The sequence below is a fragment of the Gallus gallus genome, chromosome 7 (assembly GCF_016699485.2).
Source record: "Gallus gallus isolate bGalGal1 chromosome 7, bGalGal1.mat.broiler.GRCg7b, whole genome shotgun sequence".
Taxonomy (NCBI): Eukaryota; Metazoa; Chordata; class Aves; order Galliformes; family Phasianidae; genus Gallus; species Gallus gallus.
Genome location: NC_052538.1, coordinates 30,597,341 through 30,624,267, shown reverse-complemented (window position 1 = coordinate 30,624,267; position 26,927 = coordinate 30,597,341). Strand labels below are relative to the sequence as shown.

Sequence of the window (26,927 nt, the reverse complement as noted above, 5' to 3'; positions counted from 1 at the left end):
CAATACATGGTCCCAGAAACCTGGAAAAAAACACTGCTTCCCATTGGCCCCATAACATCTCAAATTAAAGGCAGGCCAGACATGTTTCTGCAACAGGGAAATGCACCCAAAGCCTGAGGAAATATGAATATTTAACTCTGCTTGTACAAACGCATATAAAAATGATCATAAAGGAACGATAATCTAATATGAGAAGAAAGTCAAGTTAGATAAGGGGAAAACATCCTTAATAGGACAATTAGTCAGTGGAATAAACTGCTCTGGGAAGCAGCTGAATCATTGTCTGCAGTGATAAAACGGTGCAGATAAATACCACAGGGATAAGAGTACACTCTTAGAAGGAGCTGAAAACGGAGGAAGCGATGTTACACGATGGTGCACATCCTGCACAGCAGGTCCTGCAGGGTGCTGCTTTGTGAGCAGAGCCCCATGCAGCAGAACAGGTCCCTCACCTCCTGCGCTACCCAGGGAATTACCTTAAGCAAGGCGTCTCCATTTGCAGTATGTAGTACTACAGGTAGGGGTATAGCTGGTCATTTGGCAAGAGAAATGGAATCAAAATTCAATCCAGCAATCTCATTTTTAGTTCCAGAGCACATGAACATACATATATAACCAAACGAACGTTATTTAAGGATTTCTAAGTGAATGTAAATCAGACAAGGCTAAGTAGAAAGATTTTTCTCTAAAAATATTATTCCACAAAATCCACAAAACAATCTAAGGGCTGTAAAGTACAAAATTGCTTTCAGAATGAGAAGAAAAGGCAGCAGAAAGCACTAAGGCCAAATCTTAGCATATTAAAAGGATTTTGATGATCATGTCTCAAGAGAGCCTCATCTCAATCTGAAGTTTAAAAACTTTCCAGAACATCTTAACAGAACCATTTCACTTGGTAAGAACACTACATATGTAATCTGTGCTTGAAAGTACGTGGCAATGACCCTGTCTTCTGTATTTTTCTCAAGGCAGAAAATGAACTTACAACAAATAGGTCAATTTATATGAAGCAATGCTACTCTAGTTAAGTTTTTCAAAATTGATTTTGAAACTACCAGAATCAGTTATAAGCTTACACTAAGAAAACAAGCACATAAGATCCAGAACAGCCCCCATAATGGCTACAATTATAATCCCATGTATTTCATCCAGCTGACAATGTTTCTGAAGGTAAATCTGTTGTTCTTCCTATATGGGTAGAGTAGTGACTCTCCTAGAGCCAGGGCCTTGATATTGTGCAAATGCATGAATCAACAATGTCCCTTCCATCGTTAATAAGAGGTGAAGTAAACAGTTAGGGTATAGCCAAGCTTCTTCTACTACACATCCCGAGCATCTGCACAGGGACCTTGGGGAAGAGCAGTGACCTAGTTACAGTCTTAAAGAGCCCCATTGAGCTATCACTGCTGACCTTCCTCTGGCATCTCCACTCCTAATCTCATAGACCTAGTGATCAGATCAGTGCAGGCAGCTCCTTTGAGCTCCTCAGAGCTGCCTCTTCTCAACAGCAGGGAGCTTTGGGAGCACATGTGGAGCACAGTCTAGGCAGGCAGGCAGGCAGTGATGCCACCACCTCCCTTTTCACCGTTTGTTGCCAGCATCTCACTGCCCAAAGGCTGCACTTACAAAGCAGAGACCCAGGAGTTGTTCCTTTTGTGGCTGCTTTCCCTCCCCCATCCTCCAGGCTATGACTGCAGCCCTACCCTTAGTCTGTCACCTCCTCCTGTGGTCAACAGGCAGTAGGCAAGAAGGGTTTGCAGAGTCACCAGGGCTTAGACAGCTCCAGCTTTTGATGTATCCAGTCTTCAGGCTACATGAAAAATCTCTGTCCCTTTCAGACCTCCTGTATTTCACACCAAAAGATATCATTGCAAGATGAGGACCTCAGCAGTGACACATCTTGAAAAGACAGCAGCAAACTATACCATACTTCACAAACTGTACTATATGAATTATTGTTAGGTATAGTTGTGACTTTCTACATAATTAAAAGAAGATTCAAATAAAGATGATTCAAAAAAAAAAAAAAGGAATTTTATGCTTAGTTCAGTTACATGAAGAGGTCTTTTTTAAATGCTCATTTTGGATACGTCACCTTCATTTAAAAGACCATCCCAACAAAATACCAACAAGGTTCAAAAACAGACATCAGATTATGAATATGCTGTCATCTTACAAAAAATAACAGCTGAAAATGCAACACTGAAATTCAACACTAATTGGTTTTTATTAACAGGGGAAAGTAACTGCTACAAAGACCAGGCAACACAATGCAACTGCATCACAAGCTTATCTCAGTGCTTACTTTTCTGAAGCAGTTTAACAAAGGCAATTCCATTTTTTGAGTTTTGGAATTTTCAGTACAGGCACCAATATAGGATTTACTACTTAATTCTTAGGACAGGAAGACTTTAAACTCATATTTCTCTACATCAAGACACCACTAAAATCCCCACGGAATAATAAAAAGCCATTGTAGAAGAGGATTAGCCAAATTCAACTCACCAAACCTACCGCTGCTCTTTCACTACTCTGTAGAACGCATCTCTTCAGTACTTCATGAACGTAATAGCTGCAGATTTACCAGCTCTGACATTAACAAGACAGATAGAGATGCAGCAGAAGCCTTAGAAAGAATTGGCCATTATTTAACGTCAGATGTGAATTTAGAGTGAAAAATTACAAATAAAAGAAAGGACTCACGAGCAATTGCACTATCATTAGACAAGTCACAATTTGCAATTATTCTCTGGCAAACACACTAAAAATGTACCCTATTAGACCACTCTTTGCATACCAAAAGAAAGAATGAAAAAAATAAGGGTGGAAAATCAGATCCAAATCTATCACTATACACTTTTTTCACTTCCAATGATCACTTCAGAATGCAGTAGTAAACTTATGCATTGTGTTTCACTGCTTAGTGTCCTGTTGAGCAGCTTAACTGAGGAGAGGGATATAAATACTTTCCAGACAACAGTCTGCTTTTGACTTAGCAATTAACTATTTTTTTTTTTTTACAGCAGCCTTGTAAACTTACACCTTCCTTAAAATAAATGAGTCAATTAAAAGAAACATCTCAGCAGAATGTGAACAATGGTACGAACAATATTTTATTGAACACCCACTAGAACTTAGGCATCAAAATGTAGAACTTTAAAAAGATACATTACATCTCCCAGCTGGGAGGACACTGATATTAAATCAGAATGCTAAATAAAATAAAATCTAGTTCATGCTCGTCAGTCTATGAAAGTACACAGAGATAAAGATAAAATAGGTGGACACACGGTCTCATGCCACCATCGAAAAGTAACACTTTCTGTCCATGTAGGAGCAAAGATCTCTGAATTCAAGCAGGCAAATGTGCAAGAGAAGTTGAAAACTTCAACACAGATGTCTGAGATGCAGTAGTTTCCAGAAGACAGGAGAATCCATAGAAATGGACCACAGACACCCAAATGAAGTAAGAAAAAAAGTAAATGGTTAATGACATATGTGGCCAATGACTACGTTCTATAAATGCCATCTCAAGGAAGCTACGTGGAATTTACGCCATCAAAGTGAAAAATGCCCCTGAAGCCAGTTCTTAAGACTGTAATCAAGCTCTTCTGCTAACAATTTACCAAAGTTTCTTTGAAGCAAAGGGTGGCACTAAACTGGATGGCCCTGGAAGTATGCTGGAGATGAAAAGATGACAAGCGCTTTGACACACAGGTCTCATAGGCTTCTTAGAGGTTCTCAAGACCTGACTGAACTGAGGTGCCTGGTGTGAATTCCATGCAGGCCCTGCTCTGAGCAGGAGGTTCCACCAGATGACTGTCAACTGTTCATTCCAACCTGGAATATTCTACTAACATTCCACAAAAAAGTATCCAGTAAAATCAGTGATTGTTCAACAGGACTTACTGAAAAACATTTTTTTTGGCACTTCAGTAAAAAACGCCACTGAGATCTGCAAAGTCCCTAAAATTGCACAAATAGATTCTTTAGTCTGAAGAGCAAACTGAAGAGCAAGTCTACCAAATCACTATTTATAAAAGTAAGAAGTCACACAGTGAAGAACTAAACAGAGACATTCCGCCACCTCCTATAAGACATCTACAGCACTATGGGGTGAAAGCAATTAATAAATTCAGTCCATCTAATAAAGAAAAACAACACCTTGTTCTCTTTGCCATCTTTTATCCAACAGAAAGATAACCATGTAATTAGTCCAAGAAGCATCCCTAATCCAGTTAGAATTAATATAGCACTGCAAATGAATGTTTATTTGATATAGCAGGCAATTATTTGCTTTTCCTGCCTGCTAGAGCCACCTACAATTATGCAACAATTATGTCGGAATGGATACAGTGACATCTGCTCTTTGACACGGAGGTCACAAAAGCATAAGGCAAGCAGGCTACTCAGTCAATAATTACGTATTACAGACAAAATGAAACACCGCTAAATATCAAATCTCAAATAGATAACCCAATAAGAGTTGCTTAACAAGTATGTTATTGCTTAGTAAGGACTGCTACAATAATTATGCTCTGTTTAATATGACATTTAGCTTAATTGCAACCATTTCACCATCTGAGAATTCATTCAATAAGCATCTTCTACAATTATTCCGTCCCTGTAGCTCTGTACTAATTTGCAAATTTAAGATTAGATTAGCTATCAGTTAAATAGAGTATTGGGTTAGCAATTTCTTTCAAATACATTATAGATACATTCCAAGTTGTGTCTGATATATAAAATATTGAAACAACTCTGAAACAAATGAATGGCTATCATTGGCATAGTCCTCCATGTCATTTGTTTATTTTTTTACCCCAGCTTTTACTTCAAGTATCAAATGCAAGAGCAGTCATTCTAGCATTTAAAGAGAACCTAGTATTCTTTGTGTAGACAAAGAGCCCTCTAAATCAAAACAGAGGTATGATGTCATTAATGCCTGACTGAGGAATAACTCCACCAGATGTGACCACAACCCCCGGTAGATCACTGCAGTGTACACTTTAATTGAACACTTCTGCATGAAATGTAATACAGCTACTCAGGATGTAATCCTAGCGTCCCTCCACCAGATCACGTGTATAAGAAATAGAAAACTGCAACTCAGTTTGTGACTCAGAGAACAGAAGAAAAAAAAAACAGAACATGCGAGCCTTATTTCTAACAGCATTAAAACCAATCTTTAAATGGGTTTATGTAAATTTTCATATATTTTCATGAGGTATATGTAATTTTTAATGAGACTTAGGTGCATGTTTCTTCATTACGAACCAAACTGCTAAAGATTACATGAACTACCACATATTTACTCACGGAGAAATTCCTTCTAGGTATGATACAAAGACATTTGATAAAATGCCACAAAAATATTTCTAATGATTCAAACAGCAGTCTTACTAACTATGCTGATGGATGCATAACACACATATTGTGCTCTCTCTATGTCAGTGCATTCAGTCTAACTGCATTCTTTCTCACATAACGATGAGACTAAAATCTCAAATACCAGCTCTATACAGAGTCTAAGACACCAGATTTGAGCAGTTCATCCATTTTATGCTACGAAATATATCAAGTATGATACCAGTCAGAAAGAGCAGCGATGTGGTGGCAGAGGCTGCCCTGGTAGATGTTGGAGTCACCATCCCTGGAGGGGCTCAGGAGCTGTGGAGATGTGGCACTGAGGGCTGTGGTCAGTGGGCATGGTGGGGTGGGCTGGGGTTGAACTCGGGGATCTGAGAGGTCTTTTCCAACCTTCATGATTCTAAGAAAAGCCATTGTTGGCACACCTGCCTACACCTCTGCTTTCTGGAATTGCCCTCCTGTATGTCTACTCTACAACTACTGTCAGATATCAGCCAAAATTCAGCTTTTTTTCCTCCTCAATCTCAATAATTTTGCTATTTATTGTTAATAGCAATACAGCAAAATACTTTCTGCTATGATTTGTATGAAAGATACTATACAAAATTCTGTTGCACTATTTGCAATATATCACACATGGCAGATAAAATTCCCGATTCCTGTGATTAATTTTAACTATCTGCAGCACTTTTTTCAATTTTCACAACCTACACAAAAGAGTAATTCGGTATCTCAGTTACTCACCTCACTTTAGACCTGAATGAAAGTGAAATGAAAGTGAAGTTCAGTAACTCACAGCCACACAGCAGTTTGTTCCGATTTTACATTTCAGGTTTTTACCTTATTATCCACACGCAGTAACACACAAGACACACTCCAGCAGGCAAGACATTCTGCAGCACAATCTAAGGAACACCGTTGTTTATGAAAATGCAATGATTTACTAACCCCTCGGCACCTGCAGGCAGGGCTTCTCAATATTAAGCACTAATGTAAACTGCATTAGCTGAGCTACTCAATCATCTGTCTGCACACCCCAGAGACAGATCGGGGAAGAACACTCTTTTCTTTCAACTCTCAGTTTAAAATTAAAATAAATAAATAAATAAAAACCAACCCACAGATTGTAAAACATGTCTGTAGTACCCTTTAAATATGCCAGACGGGTCTGAGAAAGCAGATTTCTTGTCTTGGTAGTAGCTGATGTTAAGAGATGAGGTCATAATGTACACGCATTGAAGTGCGCTATCAAAACAATATATAGGTGTTACCAACTATGTATACCATTACAACATTGCAGCACTGGATTACAGAGAGTTAAAACTCAAAACTACGAAACTTTTACGACGTAAAGTATTTGTAAATGTAACCTGAATAGAAACCACAACTGGGAGATGCTTCTACACAGAAAGACCTTCCCAAGTGCATGGGCCATGGCAGTCACTTCTCTTATTAAGCATTATAGAAGAGCAATCCAACGGGCTGGATTTCCCACGCTGCTCACACTGCTACTAATCAGTATTTCTGCAAAGATGGACAGCACTATAACAGCAATCCCACGCAACAGACAGCATAAGTAGTTCATGGGAAATGTGTTACTTTCAAACGTGCACAACCAGTTTTATAAAACCTGGACAGAGGCCATTGTAGAACTACGCACATTGCTTTCTAGAGGACTTCTTCATTTTTCATTCTCAGTCCTCATTTAATTATCCCCTTTCAGTTAATGATTATTAAGTTCACTTTACTCTGGACACTATTTGGAGGTGTCAACTTCTGGGGAAAAGAAACCCATTTCAGGAAAATGCCATGCTTAGAAAAGCTGTGCAGGAATACACAACATTAGCAGGCACACCAAAGTTTCAGAACGATGTGCTCTCCAGCAGTAAATCAATCTGCTCATCCAACAGCTTTCCTAAGCAGAGGCTGCTGTCAGGAAAAAGGGCTGAACTCTGAGCAGCCTCCAATCAATCTGAGAGGGCCAAAGAGCTTAAGTTTCCATACACCGTAAAGCCAGGATGAAGGGCTTTAAGATTGAAGTGATTTTTGCTTCGGGACTTTGGGGAAGAGTGACAGCCGAACACCACTGCACTGTAAGTAATGAAATCCAGGAAAAGTCAATTCTGAAAAAAAAAATTAAAAAAGAGAGAGGGAGAGAAAGGCATTATTTTACAAACTGAAGTGGTTTCCTATCACATCATAAATTCAGCTTCTTGATTGCAAGGTCCAGGAGAGCAGAATAACTAAACTACTTGAGTTTGCACTCAGAACAGGATCGCATCACCTCATTCTGACTCACAGGTGTCAGGGCTAGAAAAATATTGGGAATCTGGTGACAAGAATTACAGAAACTACAACCAACCACAGCATATCTGGGTAGGTACATCAGAAAGGCACGTGTCCTTCCTGCTTGGGGGCTGAGCTCCCCAGCTCTCATTCCAAACAACTGCAACTGCAGGTGAGTGAGTGTTGTTGTTGTTTTCTTTTCCAGTTAAGCCAGATTCCCCAGGGCAAAAGCCAGCAACGCTGTAAGTACAAACAGAGGAGGGAGGTAGGGCAGTCCTGGCCATAAGTCTGTGTCAATGGATTAGCAAAAGCCCGAGCCTTTTAAGCGAGCAATGCAGCCGACAGAACACCAACCCACATCCCAGGGTGGGAATAAACACATTCAGGAAAAGAGAAAGGCTGTTGGTGAGTTTGGGTTGGTTTTCAATAGCTGCACTGCTAAAATAATGGAACCTGAAACATAACTTCAGTTCTAAAGATGATTTATTCGAATCGTGTACCAAATTATTCAGGTCAGCCCTGTAACACGGGCAGATCTTCACTATCTTTTGGCAGATGCTTTGCCAGCTCTGAATTTGTGGTAGTTCCGCATTTCTGAATAGTGTTCAGCTATCCCTGGAAGCCTAACAGTCTGTAACCAAGTTCTCAGAAACTTCAGCACAAGGCAAAAGCCGGCTCCTTCTAGATGATGAAATACCTGAGAACACACACCTTGAAGGCGACTTCGCTGAGCACAGATCCGTGTTTCCTGAAAACCACTGAAAGATGTGGCAGTGTGGAGCATTCAGGAGTTCCACTGAGCAGAGGTGAGCGATATTTAACTTGGAAATGTGGCCACTGCTGCTATCAAAAGTTACTGTGCTTTGATTCTTCGAATTAAAAGAACGGTAACTTGGAGAAATACCAATTATGGGTGCACATCTGTTGCATGCATATTCTACATCCAAACTTAAGCATCTGCTTTTTCAACATTAGCCCACCCTTTTTAACCAAGGATGTTTAGAAACAAATGTTCTTAAACATAAGTAATCATTTAACAAGGCTTAACAAGTGTAGCCCTTAACAAATCTAATTAACAGGTTAATGATGTGCATAGCATGCATGCTCTCAAAAGCAAAGATTTTCACATTAAACTTGTTCCTCTTTCACAGAAGCAGCTTTCTGTAGAATATCTGTGCTAATGTAATTACACATCTGGTACTTCTCCTGCTTTCAATTGCAGTGATATTTATAAACAGAGCTACTAATTTACACAAGAGTACCTAATTGTTCTAATTTTTTACACTGCAAATAAAGATATTTGCATGAAAATGCAACTGGAAAGAGTTCTCCCTTGCAGCCCTGAGAGAATACACAAACTCAGCACTTAGCCTGCAGAATAAAGCCAAGATCAGCACTACTGCCAGAACTGCCCATGAAACAGACTGAGCATGCCTCGAGTTCACCTTTATACAAAGGGGCCAAGTACAAGTGTTTAGTCACTTTTAATTTAAGCATCGGCACTGGTAATCACCTCTGTTCCACTGTGTCACCAACACAGCAAAGCTAATGCCTTAAAATATCATTTCTTGGTGAAGTCCATTCATCATCCTCACGTTGGAACTGGGAAATGATGGGGAAAAAAAAAAGAAAAAACAGGACAGAATAATGGAAATCCCACATTATCTTTACTGGTATTGTCAAGAAAATGTAGTGGTTATTAATTTCAGCATGCTTCAAAAGCAATCACAAGTTCAAATACAATTCAAGAAGATAAAAAGCCACTCGTGCCTCAAGCTGCTTTCAGTTCAATTCAGGTCACTCCAAGGTTCATCACAACAGCACCTGAAATCCCACTGGCTACCAAATATTGGCAGAAGATGCTGAAGCCACAAGGGTTTAACGAAAGGAGTGAGAGAGCCCCACGTCCAGAAGGGTGTTACTGAAGGGAGAAGCTATGATAAATGGGCCTTTACACAGCTGTGTGCTCAAGCTCCAGAACGGTCACAGGGGAGAAAAGATAAGCCAAGAAAAATACTCTTTTTTTGCTTAGTATTTTAAACCGTTGGATTAAGAAGAATTCATTACTTATTTAATAAAATGAAGGGAATATATGCACACACATGCAACTTTGCTGTTAAGTGTATATTTCAAAGGGGTTTCTGATTTGCTTCTTCTTTATGAATAAGAATTTCCATCCCGCTTAATAGACAGCACATGGAGATACGGCACTGCCATGGCAAGACATCCATATAGAGAAAGAGACTTCTGGAGAAACAAAGTGGTCTTCCTGTCCTCCTCCAGAAAGAAACCCACCTCTCCATTTGCTCCCTGAGCAGATTTACCAAAATAAAATTTTACAGCAAAGATGGCATATCCATCCACAAACTACTGCAGGAAAAAAGCTCTCTGCCCCCTCAATTGATGGACAACGCACCGCTGTTTATAAATCTGGTCATTCTGCCAAATAAGAAAAATCTGTTATTCCACTAAAGACACAAAAATAACTGCTATTATTTGAGCTTTCAGTCCAGTGGGAGTTCTTTAATTCAATCAAGCCACTTGGAAATACTCTTCTATTATGGATGTCTGTTCCTTTCTTATGATTCCCACAATAAACATTATTCAGAATACTTTGAAGTAAATAAAGCCAATTTGATTTGAAATCCTTTTAACAGTAAGCCACATATTTTATATATAAAAATCGAAATGACTGGCTGAATAGCAAAATCAATGAAGAAAGGGGAGCTCAGTCTTACTAGACTCTTACTAGAGTCTCAGTCTTTAGTTTACAGTCTATCCTATCTGAAGTTTAGAGATGTAAGATAGAATCACAGAATGGTTTGGGTTGGAAGGAACCTTTAAGACCATTTAGTTCCAACCCCCTGCTATAGGCAGGGACACCTCCCTCTAGACCAGGTTGCTCACAGCCCCATCCAGCCTGGCCTTGAATGCTTCCAAGGAGGGGACATCCACTGCCTCATGGGGCAACCTGTTCCAGTGTCTCACCACTCTCACAGTAAAGAATTTCTTCCTAATCCAAGATATTCACCATCTTTGAAAATCAGCCTTAAATGACTGCAGTTCTTTCTCAGGTGATCAAGAATGACTTTCAGTTTACATCAGACCTCGATATTATTATAGAAATGAAAAGTAGCCTCCAAAAAGTGCAGCGCAATGCAGGCACATGGCCAATAATATGCAAAATCTTCAAGTGTTTTTAAAACTTAAAAAAATAGTTTTTTTTTTTTTTTTTAAGAATTTATACTGTTCTCAGGAGGCATTTAAAAGATTCACATGCAATCCTTTCTTACCTGTGTACTAGAACCTGTATACTAGAAGTAAGCTGTTGCTACTTCAGTCCCTTAAGAAAGGAGCAAGAAGGGCAGGTCTGTCATACATTTTCCTAGCACAGGGTCTCAAACAGCTCCATCAATTAGACCAGTTAGGTTTACTGCTCCATCACTCTTCCCAAGCCATCCCACTGTACCATCTTCACATTCTCCAAAGTATTCTAATTTAAACCAATAAAACAGTTTTGACAGGTAAGCTGAGCAACTAAATGCTTTCCTACGTTAACAAGAACACATTATTAATTATTACTCAGTCCACATTTTCTTTCCTCTCAATATATCTGTTATAATGGTTGCTGCTGCCTGAAAATCTTTCCTCTGATAACGGCAAATGCCACATGACAGCATTATGTATTTTCATACAAAATTGCAGCTTCCCACCAGGCAGTGTGCAGAGGATGACCAGAGACAGGCCTACAGCTACAGCCAACTCACTAGTGCTCAGTTACAGAAACAGACACCCGGAGCTGGACAAAACTGCTTTGAGGAGTGCAATAATAATAATAATCTAACATAGCAAAAAGAGATCTTATGTTGTAAATAGGGGTGTGACAATGTAAGAAAGAGAAAGGTGTAAATGAAAATGAACGCCATGTAGGTCCTAGTGAAAAGAAACACTCCACATGAGCATTGTGTTCCTCCTAGGGAAAGGCTTCAGATGCTGACAGCCCAACAGCACCAGGATGAAACCCTGAGACCCTGTGGAGCAGGATGAGCATAGTGCCAAGATAAAGAGTAGAAACCAAGTAGTGTTTGCATTGCAGTTTTACCTGCATTATTATTCTTTTTCTGAAACAATTAGAGCTGGACTAATAATGATTAGACCCTTAGGATTTCAATTATGCTAAGAATAATTAATTGGTTATGCTGTACCTAAGGTGAGCTTTCTCCTTTCTCAAGAACAAGATTTTAAGCATAATAAAAGCTTCACTGCCAACTTACTTTTCACCAGGCAGCCTGCTCCACATGCCCACCGTGGCATTCCCTCAATGTCCTCCTCTCTGATCCTGGCCACATAAGGCATTTTTAACATGTCAAGTCATAAATTAAGGTAGCAATTAATTAGCAGTTAAACAAAAACGTGATTATAGAAAGTACAAATTATACAAGTGGGGATAAGGGATGAGACTTATCAGGCAGAGGACCAACTCCTCCATTGTGAGATGCACGAGGATGCTTGGTTGATCCCATTCCTGAAGCACTGAGGATGTTAAGTACATCATTTCCACCGTGGACCTAAGGAAAGCATATCCAAAAGAAAGTATCTGCTTAAATCATGAGAGAAGAAAGGACAACAGGCAGCCCCACAGAAAAATATGCCCTAGAAAAGATAGCAGACATCTCTGCATTTTGAAAACCTCCCCCAGTGACTGGGAGACTACCTGAAGTAAATTTACATAACAAAAGGACAAGCCCTGCAAAGACAGGGAAGAAAGAATTTACCTCTACAAACACCCACTTAAAATTTTATGAAGGATGGACTCTCTTTCACAGTCAATGCAGCTCTGTGTGTTTTCATCCCTGCAGCCTCAGTCCAAAGTTCTACCTCTGCTGCAATGAAACAAGACAGAGGATAACATCCTCACTGAACAGATCGAGCAGAGCACTTAAACTCTTCCTTAGGTTACTGCTATATAAAACTCTTCACAAGTTTCAGATGTGAATAAACCCACCCATAACACGTCTGCAAGGTTTTTAAAATTAATAATTTATAGGCAAACGGATTTGCCCCATCAAAACTTTTAGATGAGCTCAGAAGTCCATTTTATAGCCACCTTAAAAGACTCCTAAATCATGCAGACATAATTAAACTGTTTATATAAACTACATTAAAATATTAATTCAGCATCGAGAATACATGTAAGCAGCACGCAGTAGTAACAACCACATGGCATCAGACCCTAATGGATTACAGTACTCAACAGTCAGACTGCGGTAACCAGTCAGCAGGTGCCAGTCACACAGATACGAGCTGGTTGGTTACTGATCATGATGCATATCCTTTGCCCCAGGGATGAAGAACAGGTGGTTCTTCCTATAAAATCTTTTGTATTTCCTTTCTTGAGGAAATGCAAGTCCCAGCCAAATGAACTGTATGGGCAGGCAGAAGAAATAGAAGAAAACGTTACTTTTTTAGCCTATTTCCCCCCCCACACACACACGCACTTGCTAGATCAAGGAGAAAAAACACTTGTCCAAGGGTAAATATTTGACCTGCAACATCCACGATCTCAGCCCATGGGGTACCAGCAACAGGACTCCCAACCTGCAGTCAATGGACATAAGCACAAGGCATCACCTCCCAGAGGAGAAGACAGGGAGACGTTCTGGTTGTTGCAGTGCTAGCACCAGTTCACAGTGATCAGATGGTACACATCCCTGCTCTGCTTGTCCCCTAACCCTGTCCCCTACATTCTGCCTGCTAAACCAGTTGCTATGTTTCACTGATAAACTTCAGTTTGCCAAGAAACATTTTAAGGAATGGCTTTGAATTTCTAAATGGGTATCAGCCTGTTAAATTATTTCTTTTAAGATGTCACAGGAAAAAAATTGGTATTGACTCGGACCCGCTTCCAACTGATGCCTAATCCATATTACAATAATAATGTAAATCATCACCAAGGAGTGGTTAGCCATTGTGGTCAGATCACATGGCAGGCAGGCAAGCTGAACCAATAAGTAAACTGAGAGGGAGAATGGTAAATGTGCTGATTATGTAAATGGAACTGTTTGAAGTCAAAGATGTGGGCCTGTATTTCACTGATAAAATGAGTAAAATAGAAGGAGAGACTGCATAAGCAATTAAATTTAACTTTTTAATCAATAAAAGGGAAACTGGGACCTAAATCCACTTTATAGGATTTAGGAATCAAAGCCTTTGTGCAACTCAGACAGCAGTGATGCCCACTTAACTAGAGGGAGGCTACCGTAAGACAAAAATGTCACATCCTATCTTGATACTGCACACAAGAACCATCTACCATTGGATAATGGTAACTTGGTGTAAGTGATGCTCCTCATCTTTCGATCTTGATGGCTTTCTTTGTAAATAAAGCTGTGCTTGCAACAGCCTTGGTGGGAGCACCTTCCAAGAGCATGAGGGATGAGCCCGCCTGTCCCTCTGCATCTGCTTTCTGTGGTTCCGCTACTTCTTTGCGTGCTCCATAAATAGGAAGCACACAGCTGTTAAACTTGCATTTTATGTTACAAAACCCATGTTGGTAGAACTCCAGCCAGTACCCAGGCATCATCAGCTGCAAAGCCTCCATTATTCCACCTTGATCCAGAGGAGGAGGCAATCCAAACTGCCAAACACAGTGGCCCAAGCCTTGACAGTCTTTTTGGGTTCACTACCATATGCCAAATGCAGTCCTCTTACATTTGTCCTTATCTCCCTATCACTTCATTGCCCTGTGCTGCCACCAGACATCAGCTCCTTCTCTTCACAAAACATCAGCAAGAATTCTATGGTTTCTACAGGTACTGCCTATGCCAAACTTCTACTGCCCCTACACACCATCTGAACTGTTGCTCAGTATTTTACCTTCCAAGGACAGTAGTCCCATTCATTTATCTGTTTCCTAAAGCACTATATAAAAGCCTTAATAGAAGAACTAAATGTATTTAGTGAAAGTATCTTCACACATGAAAAGTAAAAAAAATATATGCAGCAAATAGTACACAAATACATGCTGAAATGTACTTCCTAATGCAAGATTAAATGGAATAAAAATATATTCCATATTTGAGACTACAGTGGTCAGACTTCATCCTGAGGAGAACAAAATGACTACTATTTGCAACAATGCCTTTGATAGTTCACTAATTAATGATCAAGAAAGCATTTGCTTCAGCATAATTTTATGCTTTATATATGGATAACTTATTTGATTATAATTATTAGAGGCTGTAGAAGTTTATTAAGGCTAGTCATTTCTTAATGCAATTAAAATCTCAAGGGAGAGATATGAAAATGGTGAGAGCTCATAACCAAAAGGGAGCCTACCAGTTTGCAGCAGTTATTCCAAAATGGAAATTAAAACAAACTGCATGATTTATTCAGTAGATTTTTGTTAATATCTGAGTTAAAACAATCAGCACCTGTTAAAAGTAGCAGCAAATGCTGATCTCCAGACTCCCCTTCCAGCTCTCCAGATATCCACCTCTTTGGGGAACAGGTTGTGCAGCCTTTTCCCCTTCCTGGATGAAATCTCCCATTCTCAAAACGGCTCTCTGCTATCGTCTGCTTCCCAGCCACGTTAACACAACACCTCTAATCCTTTTCCTTTCACAACACTGTAACGCTTCCTATTAAAATGAGTCTAAAAAACCATTTCTTCACAACACAAATAATTATTTGTTCCTTCACCCAGAGGTATTAACATGAAGATTGGAGGGTAAAAGCAATAAAAAGTATACCTGAATGGATTCTATGAACATACATCTTACCCTGTTCTTTTATACATTTTTGAATACCTCTTACCTCCACCTCTGAGCTGGTACAACAAATTATTCTGTTCCAATCCTGTCATTCTCCCTCTATTGTCATCCTTCTCTTTTTCTGCCCAGACAAGAGCCTTTCAGGGCTTACTATGCTCTTTACCCCAAGACCTGCTTAAGAAAAGTAATATATAGCACACTGATGGGTGCCAGAATGTGATTTATTTCCCATTTCATAGTTCCCCTCCAGTTTCCCCTGAGAACCTGAGTAATCACTTTGAGAATATCTTATCCCTGCCACACTGCTGCAGTCGCGTTTGCTCCCCTTGGAGTGTCTTTTGATTTAACGTCTCGCATTTAAGCAAGACAATATTACGGTGTTCCAAAAATGTAGAATTTTGAGAAATAAATCTTGAGTAAGTCAATGGACACTGGATGGCTGTGTACACAGATGTTCCCGAACAACAGAGACAAAATTCCACTATTGCTTACACCGCCTGTCATCTTCTTAATCATTCTGTAGCTCCATTGAGTGAAGTCCAGGAGTTGAAACGACACAGACAAGGCTTGGAGAGAAACTAACTGCAAAATACCAGCTCTGAAGAAGATACCTTTCCTCAGCACCAGCAGCAGAACAAACACAGACCTTAGAAAATTGACTCTGCAGGAAGAAAAAGCCAATCGGGAAAACATACACCAGCTGGTGTACAAAGCAGCACACTGCTGCTTTACAGTTGGCACAGGAGATTTGACACCAGAGACTCAGGACAGCCGGAATGTGGGCAGAGAGCATTCGTGGAGCAATGACAGCTTTGCAGCCTTAAAGGGTCTGGTGGGAACCGAGGAGCCAGCAGAAAAACAGAGTGGGAAAAGGTTCAGTCCAACACAAATCGCCTTCCTCAGACTCGTTCCAATAAGTTACAGAAATTTCCTAACTGTAAACTGTGACTGACAGTGAACTGTTTTCCTAAGTATGCCTAATAGTACAGAAGATATGCGTTTCCTCTTGTGTCAATATTCCACAGTGATAGCTTTTCTCCTGAGGCTTAGAGAAATCCATCCTCCTCTAATCCTGTTTTCCAGTGACAACTTAAGAACTGAAACAGCAACAATTCCCCATCTACAGTGCTAGCTCCCAGATGGCACAGACTTTTTTCCCATTGCTCTATCCATAGAGCTCAGCATCCTCCCAGAGTACAAGCTGGGATTGCTGAGCCCAAGTATTTCTGGAGCCAAAGACACAGCACAGGTGGGAAGGGGATAAAATGGAACCACTTCTCTTTAAACTATACGTTTGCTGATTTTAATTTTTGTTCTTTGAAGAGGGCATTGAAGTCATCTTGGACCAATGGCCCTCAGCTCAAGGCAGTGGTGCTGACCCCTCTTCCCCACCCCAAGACCTGCTGGACACCCACAAGCAGGCACCTCAGTTTTACTTAATAGCAGCTCACTGCAGTTTGCAGTATGCAGAGTAAACGTTATGCTATACAGAGTAAATGTTAATTTCAAATAGTTCTGCTTGTGTGAGAAAGCACATAAAGAAGCAAAGACTTCTGCTAATAAATCAGTATTGCCTCTGTTTGGCAATTTATTTGAAGCAGCTAGTAGCATCCCTTTAATTGTAACAGCATCTGGAGCAACCACTGTTTTGCTGTTAATTGCACTTGCCAACTATGAACTGCAACAAATTATAATCCTATTTAATTATTAAAATATTTCAGCATGAAAATATTAGCAACATTATACATATATGTACCGAAGATCCAGAAAGAAAACAGACACTCTCAAAGTTAACGTATCACATATCAGGTAATTCTGTTTGGCAGATATTTCAATGGCAGGTAAGGAACTTTTGTTGCTTAATGATTGGTGCCAAAACAGAACTTGCTTTATCCCAAAATGGAACACTGTGCAGCCTGATTCAATGCCTGTCAAAGTCACTACAATGCTTAGATATATTTGTTCTATATTTTTAGGATAAAAAAGAAAAGGAAATTCTATGCCAGCAGTGTGACTCAATGCTAATTAAATATTAGCACCTCAGGCATTTTCCTTCTGGTTTGATATGCAATTCCATGAACGGAGGTTCAAAAGGAAGAGTTTCTTCAAGCCCACATCTGGGCAAAGAACTTGTTCCCTATGAAATGGAAATCACTTTATCACCTCGTATTAGTGGCTAGTTTACAAACCAAAACGAACCAGCGTTCTCAAAAGGCAGAATATTATGTCTAAATGTCCTACAGAGATACTCAGGAATTTGCATCTTGCTATTGCCCTGCAATTTCACAGCACTTATTTCACATATTTTCTTTGAACTGGCTTCCAGGAGAATGCAGATCCATAAGGAGGAGCAATCACACATAACTAGTTCTTACTGAAGTGGCATGACCTAAAGACGCTTCTGTACTTCAGCTCCTTCTGTAACAGCAAAGCACTAAAGCTGACGTGATGGGGTGGTACTCACACGTGCTGATCAGCTGCAAGGGGCCCCACACGAAGAGCCCCTGCTGATGTTGAGCATCAGCCACTGATGGCTTCTCCAGCAGCAAACAGCGCCAGCCATGCCCATCCTCAGACTTTCTCCCAGAGAAACCGTCTCACCAACACAAAGGTGAGGCTGAAGCCAGGCTTTCTGAATACCCCTGGATTTTTTGGGGGGGCTGTTTCTATATGAATTTGTACCTTTAAGTCACTTCCAACTTAGGGGAGATTTGTTTTTAAATGTTTTGTAGGCATTAAGAGCATAAACTCTGTGCTTATAAGGAGGTATACATTATTAATTACCTGAGATGTTTTTAAGCCTTTAGGTATCCCTGGAAAGTAAATGCTGAAATGCTCTGCTGGGCCACAACACGCTCAAAACTGACAAGATTCATGGGAATAGACAGGAAAAGACTTAATCTGGGAGAAGATATGAAATCGGGTCCAGAAGTGAAAGCATGCAAATGCCTTCCTGTACTGCCTTCTTTGTCTTCCCCTGTGAGTTACGGGCAGAGACCCAAGCAACAGGTCACCTCAGGTCTGGATTTCAAAATGATTTTCATCTCAGCCATCCCTCTGCTCCCCATCCAGCCCAAGTACTAAGCTCTCACATATGTCACCCTCAGTAGTACTTCCCTGACAATCCTGCTTTGTCTCTCTTTGCCCCTCAAAAAAGTGCTCTGAAATTCAAGTGTTTCTAAGTACTGCCACTAACCATATCTTGCATTCTTCTTATACCAACCAAAGCCAACTGGATGCACCAGAACAGCAAAATCCTTGGCTTACCAGCTTAAACCGATTCTTTTTCTCTTATACGTATGATCTCTTAAGCCATCTATCCAAAATTTTTGCACAACGTGTGTGTTCATTGGACATACTCAGTAATTCAAACTCCTTCCTTGGTCTTGTCCATAAAATACACTTCAGTGCAGAGCACTGAGCAGCTCACTTTAACCAAAGATCTGGGGAAAAAAAGGTTGGGAATGTTCCTGCCTGCCTCAAAATAAACTTCAGCCATGCAAACTTCTCAATTTTCTGTGTCCAATTCCCTCAGCCAAAAAAAGTATGTAACATTTTGCCTTCCAGCCTTCCTTCCTTTCTCCCCTTTGCCCATTATCAACACCGCATAGTTCTGGTTTCCTCCAATACTTGCTAAAAACACAACACAACCACATGAGGTTTATCACTGGCTTTGCTGCGTCCTCTCCTCTCAGATTCAGGAGCAGAGCAAAGGCATGAGGGGTTCCCCTTTCTCAGCAAAAGGAACAATTACCTCCCAGATGGAAATCTGCCCTCGGTTACAGGGAGGCAATCCCCAAAAAAGTAAACTCAGACCAAATTTGTAGCATTCAAATATATTCACAGTTACAATAAATCCAAATAAGGAAGTCACAAAATACTGTCTGATCCTTTGATTGCAGCCCAGCTTCTATAAGTGTCTGAAATAACAATCAAAGTCACTTTTCATAAAGAAAAAAGTAGTAAAATGGACACTATAAAGTGGAAAATAATTCTATCCCAAAGAAGAGGTGACACACTTTGTGTTTATTTTCCTTCTGATTCCACTTGATTCCAAATCCTCTTGCAATCACAGGTGTCATGAGAGGAAATAGGAACTTTTGAGGGTTTGGTTTCCTTTCCATTGGTCTTCTCATCCAATAAAAAATTTTCAGAGTGCAGAGTTTTGTCAAACAGCATTTTTGTGTGTTATGGTTTCATCACTTAAGAACGTCTGGAAATCCTGCAAGGATCATTATTACATGACAAAGAGTGTTAGGCAAAGCTTTTTATCTTGGTTGCTATTAAAGGCCTTTTTATTGCTATATCAATCAACTAAATGATTTTCAAAGCCTGGTGTAAAATAGCACGTTGGCAGAGTGGGTAAAGCAGGCAGTGGGTACAACTTTAATCTGTTTGCATCTTTGAACTCGATGGCTTATGTTGCTATTGAAGCATTCTCTAAAATGTTCATTATTGCAGCGACTCAAAGACAAAATGAAAATGAGTAAGAGAACCAAACTACTACAATGGGGCCCATAAAAACAGTGCTGAAGAACTTCTATGTATTTTAACTGTAGATGCGGGGAAGAGAGGTCAAACAATTTGGGAACTAAAGGGAATAAAATTACGGTGATGCTGATGGGAAAGAACAAGAGGGAAGACCCAAGGAGGAGAGAATATTAACATTCTTCTTATGATTTTAAGCTATTGAGAAAACTGGATTTTGATTTAATTACATCAGGTTCAGCACACACGCTTATGGCTTTTCCAGGCTAAGACCAGAGCCCAACACTGCCTCCCTTTAAGCAGTTAGGAAACTTTTATCATTGATTTCAAGTTGAAGTACAACCAGTTTCCTTTATTAAATGAGGTTCCTTTCTCTTCCGTGAACTGAATGATCAGCAAAAAGTCACCAAATGCCATTTGTTAACACATCCCACGAAACACTAAAGCACACAGAGAAGTCAAGAGTGTTTCTTTAACAATCCACATTACACAAACACTGAATTTATAAATGTGCAAGCAAAGCAGCAATTTGAAACAGATGAGTCACTGTTTAGAAAGGTTTGCTACAGATGGAAAACTAGTACAAATGCTGTTTGATCAAAACTTTGCATAAAATAAAAATAATTTTCTCTTACTATATTGCTCAGTTCATGAATAGACATTTTTACCATTATTTTGCAACGCCAGAGGATTTTTCTATTTTAAAGAAATACCCTTTATACATTAAAAGCATTCCCATCCATTCAAAGCTTCCCTTTCCATGAACCACCTCCAGGATCTTTCCACCTTCTGCCCATCGTCCCTAAGTGCTGGCAATGAAACCCCCAGAGCTTCAGGCCTTGCTGTACACATAGGAAGCTCTTCGCACCTCCCTGGCCCTTCCACCCCAAGTGAGAGTTCAGATTAACCACTTTGGCCTCTCATCACCTGCCTCCAAGTCCACTCAGCTTTTTTTTTACAGCAATTTTGAAGCAGTTTGTATGCCTCAGTAGGTCCCAAATACACATAGGTGCACATATAAACATATGTGTATATACACACATACAAGTATTATAATACATATAAAATAATAGATTGCCGATTTGCCTGTATGACTACAAGCGTTCCCATAAAGCAAGAGTCTGCCAGTAGCTTCAGCCAGATGCTCTACCAGCACTGTGTTACACATGCTTTGTAATTATCCCCCAAAGCTTGCTTTGCTTCCAACACAGCTTCCAAGCTCACTTCTCCTCCCAACACAGTCAAAAATCTTCAGAATACTTTACAAACTGCTGTTTTCTCTTCCCCTCATCTACATCACAGAATCCATGTTTCAACACATCAAGTGCTTTTTATTATTAAGCCTGCCACCACTTTCATCAGTAATTCTTATCGAATATAAAAGTGTCCTATACTTCACCACGCAGTTATTTTGTATTTGATTTTATCCTTCACTCAATAGGCTGTCAGGAAAATTTCAGACACGGCAGCTGCTTTATAAAGGAATTAAGAAACAGCAATAGCTATAGAAGATCACAGGCAAAGGTAACTAAAATATGTCACTCGGAGGCCTTAAGTAATTTTACTTCTCCTAAAGGCTGCTCATACTCTTCAGGTACAGAGTTAGTCATTCAGCAGACTGTTCTTACATCTCTTAAGCATGGAGGACTAAATGCCCTTCTTTATTTCCTGGGTTTAAATGTCATAGGAACAGACACAGAAAGGATAGCGTGCTTTCATTAAAAAATTCTTTCAAAATTTCTCAATTGCAGGTGACATCAAAAGAAACCACCCACACAGGCAGCGTCCTGCTGTAGCCACTTCCATTGCTTTCTCAAGTTCTTGATAAAGAAGTTTCACCAGCAGTTGAAACATAACAACATTGGATTAAAATACGTTGCTACTACACGCGGGCACACATCGCTCTCCTATATGTCAAACCCAAGGCTATGTTTCTCCATCCATTAAACTCCAACTTAATCCACCACCTAAAGGAGGGCAGCACAAGGAGATTCAGATTTACTGAGGAATCCAATCCATGTCTTAAAGACATGAAGAAGTGAGTGGTACTTCTCATGCAAGTGCAACTGAGGGATATTAATTAGGTTTCACAACTGCCTCATAGGGGAAAATAGGAAGGTACAGCAAAGCAGCTGTAGGAGTAGAACAATTCTAAGGGCTTCCAGTGTTATAGAAAGAACACACTGGCCTGCAGGTGTGAGGAGAAAAAAGAGAAACAAACCAAACCTTCCAGAGGCTAACATTACCTAACAACCCAACTCCCTACAGGACACGTCATCACAGGAGGGATAAGGAGACCCCAAACACCCCGACTCCACTCCCAGTCAGGCAGCACGGGGGATACTCAAATGATATACATGAGAACATTGCTTTTTTTTTTTTTTCAAGTCATAATATGTAAATGATATGAACTGCAGTACATCAGTAAACATTATTTACATTTCCAAGCTGTAATGATCTTCATCCCCTAAAAATGTACTTCAAAGCCCCGTTAGCACAAATTAACAAGTGCAAGGCATGATGATGCATCAGTGAACCTGCACGGGGATGAGGAGACACAGAAAAAAAGACTAAATTTGAAATGATTTGCTATAACACAGTCTGAATTACAGGGCAGTTTGCACTGTGTTTGGGGTTGTTTTTTTTTTAAATGCAGTGTCAGATGTCAAACGCTTGGCTCAAGTTAACAGTGGCTTTGGTTAAAATAACAGATTAACCCCGCTTTATTTCCTTTTTAGTAAGAAGTCTGTAAAGTTTCTGCAAAATAAGTGATGTGCACATTTTGCAAGCTGCATGTGTAACATCAGTATGTTTGCATTTCAACCACTGGGAAACTGAGAACACAGTTAATTTAAAGTTACGAATGGCAAAGTAAGGCTGGCATCCCAGAGCTGCTCTTGGACACTATTTCATTTGCAAACAGAGTTATGAAGACTTGCTGGAGTGAAATGCTTATGGAGTGGCTCCCGTACTCATGCAGCCACATGAACTAACTCTTACAAGACTGGGATGCTACAAAACTGGGATTTTATTAAAATATTCTTAAAGACACCATGAAGTAAGCATAAATAGCATTTGGTTCACAGAATAAAGGTTGCGCCAACATTATCAACTACTTTACTGCAGTTTTCAATTCATCTGTAGTAAAATACTTTGGGTCAAAAAATGTCACGTTTGGGAAATGCTCGTGATGGATTCCCCCAGTCAGCAGCTGCAGCCCACACTGGGCACTTTGCTCCCCTGACCAGGGAAGTTTCAAGTATGAAGCTGATTACTGATGGTCACGTTTCACTTTAAGAGATTGATTCTGATTACAGTAATAAAGAATGTAAATTTTTCCTTTTCATTTCTGTTGATGCATATCCATTCAAGACCCCAGTGTAAAAGTAGAAACCCACTACTTGAAGTGATTTAAGTGCAACTGCTCCAAACCTGACACAGAAATAATGGGAGTTATCTGGGTTTCATCTAACCTCAGGTGGATTTCCTCAAGGAATTGGCAATCCTTCCACTCACTTCACTACTCTCCTTCAAATACCTATGAGATTCAGAAAAAGTCTACCTTATTCCTTTGTAGATTACTTTCCATGAGGAATGTATGAACTGTTTTAAGGGTAAAACACGTATAGTTAACTAGCACACACCTGCAAGAACAGTATCAGGTTGGTTTTATAGCTATACCTGCTTCAAACAGTAGATATACATCTGTCTGTATTCTGTGACATGCTATACAGAAAACAGATTTTCTTTATTACGCTTATACTAAACATCAGTCAAAAGTTATTAAGCAGCATTTTCTGACAATTCACTCAGTCAGTCTCAATTACTTATTATTCCTTATAAAAGAGATGTTCTGCCCTTTTCTGCAAGATTGCATTTTGCCTCTCTTGTCAATAAGAAGCCATATTTGCTGTTCAACTTGCATAACATGCAGGCACCCCTGAATCCTCAAAATAAACTTGTGTAGTAGAGAAGTAGATTATGTGAATAGCAACAACTCCTATCTTTTATGCTGGGTGGCATCCATACAGAAGCCAAGGTATGCCCAAATCACACCAAAAATAACATGAAAAATAAAACCAAAAAGGGAAAGAAAGGCAAGAGAACAGACAGCATGTCAGGAGAAAAGTCTGGTAGTCTGCAAAACACAGCAAAAAAATCCACCGATAATTAACACAAGGGATTTTCCTCAGAGAAGGGCTCCATAGGCACTCCAAGTGTGGGCAAGTGCTTCACTGCCCCTCACTGCTACCACATTCAGCCAGAGGGCTTCTTCAAACAATTTAATTTGGACCGACGTGCACTCTGTGGATCAGGAAAGGAACGATGCTCTGAGTGTAGGCAGCTGCACACCACAGCAGGAACCAGACAGTATAGAGGAGACTGAAAAGCCTGAGGACACAGCTCTTCCACGTTAAAAGAGAAGATTGTGCCCAGCCCTCACTTGCTACTTCACCCCGAGCCACCCCAGCCAGGCACAGTGATGGGCATGCAAAAATCACTCAAAGCATCGCTGACCCCCCACTGAAATCACTGCAGGAGCAGCCAAGGAAGTAACGGCGACTTCACCTTTTTCAACTACTTCAAATGATGCCTCCAAACTCTTGCCCCATTTTGTTTTTTTCTTGAAGATGAAAGAGAGTTTGGGCACAGAAAAGTTACAGCACATCAATCTGGTGGAAAGAAAAATACTCCGTGTTCCTCCCAGTTTATTGGAAAATGATGATTTTCAACAAAAAGAAGGTATTCACGCTTAAGTGTAAAACAATACCAAACAAACATCTCTACAACGTGTTCCACTTTTCTGCACAACTCATTACTGACAATAGCCAGAGAAAATCTTTATAACGTCCTGCTTCTCATTTCATGAATTTTTACAGCTAATGTGTTCTCAGTCAAGAATAATGCAGTGATTAGAACAGCACTCAGAAAGAATATGTGGCAATGTAATACATACCAAATTTAATGAATTTCTCTCTGACCAGAAGAAAGTTATTGATTGCTATTTTTTTTTTTTTTGAGCTTTAGATCAATTTTTACATCATTTAGTGTAAAGTTTCCAAAAATTAATTCACGAGAAGGCACAGATAACAAGCTTTGAAGGTAACAAGGTATTGATTTCTGCAACTTTCTATGCTAATTTCAGGATTTGATCAGACCTAATTTAATTTGACTAGTGCTTTTTGGCTTTTAGATACCTACAGTGTAACTTGAAGATGAAGATTCCCTTTGATAATAACCTCCAAAATCCTCACCAGAAAATAAAATTGGGAAAACTTGGCTTTTCAGTACTTATTCATGCACACGCACCTATGCATGAATACAAATGCCAGCTCATTTAGAGACGAAATATTAACTGCAGTACTCTGACAAGGGAAGAAAGGTCTCAGTTGTAGCTAGCCTTCAATTAAGAATCTCCACTTAAAATATAATTTGAAAACTCCACAGCAGAAGATCCGATTTTACTTTGGTGGTGTTGAACGTTATCCCAAGTTCCAAGACGTGAATCATTTTGTGCATTAGGCACTTTGTGCCAAACTAACACAATTTCAACATTTTAATAGACTGAGTGGTGATTTTACGTATTTCAGATTGCACACACTTTGGCACAACCTCTGTGTTTCCTGGGACTCCACAGTACTGGACTGGGCTCCCGGACAGGGATTTGTTAAAGCACAGTTCCTGATCCAGGGTAATAAGTGTTTGGCAGTTAAATTAAATAAAAATCCAGAAACCATCTGTTTTAGAAACTTAAATGATTAATTTTAGGAAGTTGTTCTAAAAATGAGGTTATTTTTGGCACAGCATTTACTTACAAGACGTATCGCTAGCAATCCAGCATTTTTCATACCAGGGTTATAACTACATTTTCCAGTTATCCATCTGGGCCCTTTTCAATTCAGTGGTTTAATTAAAACTCAATGGTATTATCAATCTGTTGCATTTTTCATTTTGATGGTTATTACATTTACAGTACAGCAGGAGTACAAATTAAAGTAAGAAGATAAATCTCATCTAAAAATTTCATTCCTGTATCTTTAGCAACTTACGCTGTCATAATATTTTCTAGCTCATTCATGTTTATAAAACAGCTTTAATGATCTATTTTTTATTATTACAATAGAGGGAAATAAGGAAAAAAAATATTTTTCAATAGCTTTACAAATGTCCTATCATTCATTTCATCGGTCCGGTCAACAGATGGGCATTACACAGCAAGGTTGGGAAAAGGTCCGTGACAGCGCTGATAGTTTTCTTCCCACCTCCTAACTAAGTGGGAATGGCAGTTATTAGCCAACTCCACAGCTAAGAGAGAAACAGAAACTTTTCTGCAGGAAAAAAGCACGAGATTCTCCATAGCAGAGAATGGTGAAATGAAAATTGCGGTGCTGAATGAAACATTTCAGTCAGCAGCATAGGAGAACACGGATGGAAGAACACAGATATTCCTTCTAGCAACTCAGAGGGCTCTTGCTTTAGGCTGCCGTTTCCAAAGGAGCTGAATCTCAGGTCACAGTTTTTGTTCTTATTGGTGAAGATGATGACAGAGATTATTTGTTAGAGGCACACAATAAAAATAATACACACACAATTTGCTTACAATTTTAAAGTTAATTGGAGTAAAACTTACATGTTCCAAAAAGGAATTTAAAAAAAAAAAATCACATGGCTCTCAGGTAAAATTTCCTAGAAAAGCATAAACAGCAGCCTCACCTTCAGCTCTCCTCATTGCTGCCAAAGAAACAGAGACAGATACAACTGATGCAGGCAGCCCATCGCCCATTGTGCTGCTACCAAGGCACCCAATGCACTGCATGGCCTCCCCTCAGCTCCTCTGCTCTGGGCCCAACAAACCCAGGGACCTCAGCTGCTCCACACACACTATGCCCCCTCCAGGCCCTTCCCCAACTTCGCAGCCCCCTCCTTTGGAGGCTTTCTAATAGTTCTATGTCCTTCTGACATTGCCGCAGCCACAACTGCACCCAACAGTTAGAGCAGCAAACACCTTAG

At 39.8% G+C, this 26,927-nt stretch overlaps 1 protein-coding gene across 13 annotated transcripts in view; it reads right to left on the bottom strand.

Moving 5' to 3' along the window:
- Window positions 1-26,927, bottom strand: part of THSD7B (thrombospondin type 1 domain containing 7B) — a 481,009-nt gene that overhangs the window by 195,335 nt on the left and 258,747 nt on the right. The gene's annotated exons all lie outside the window — the stretch shown is intronic.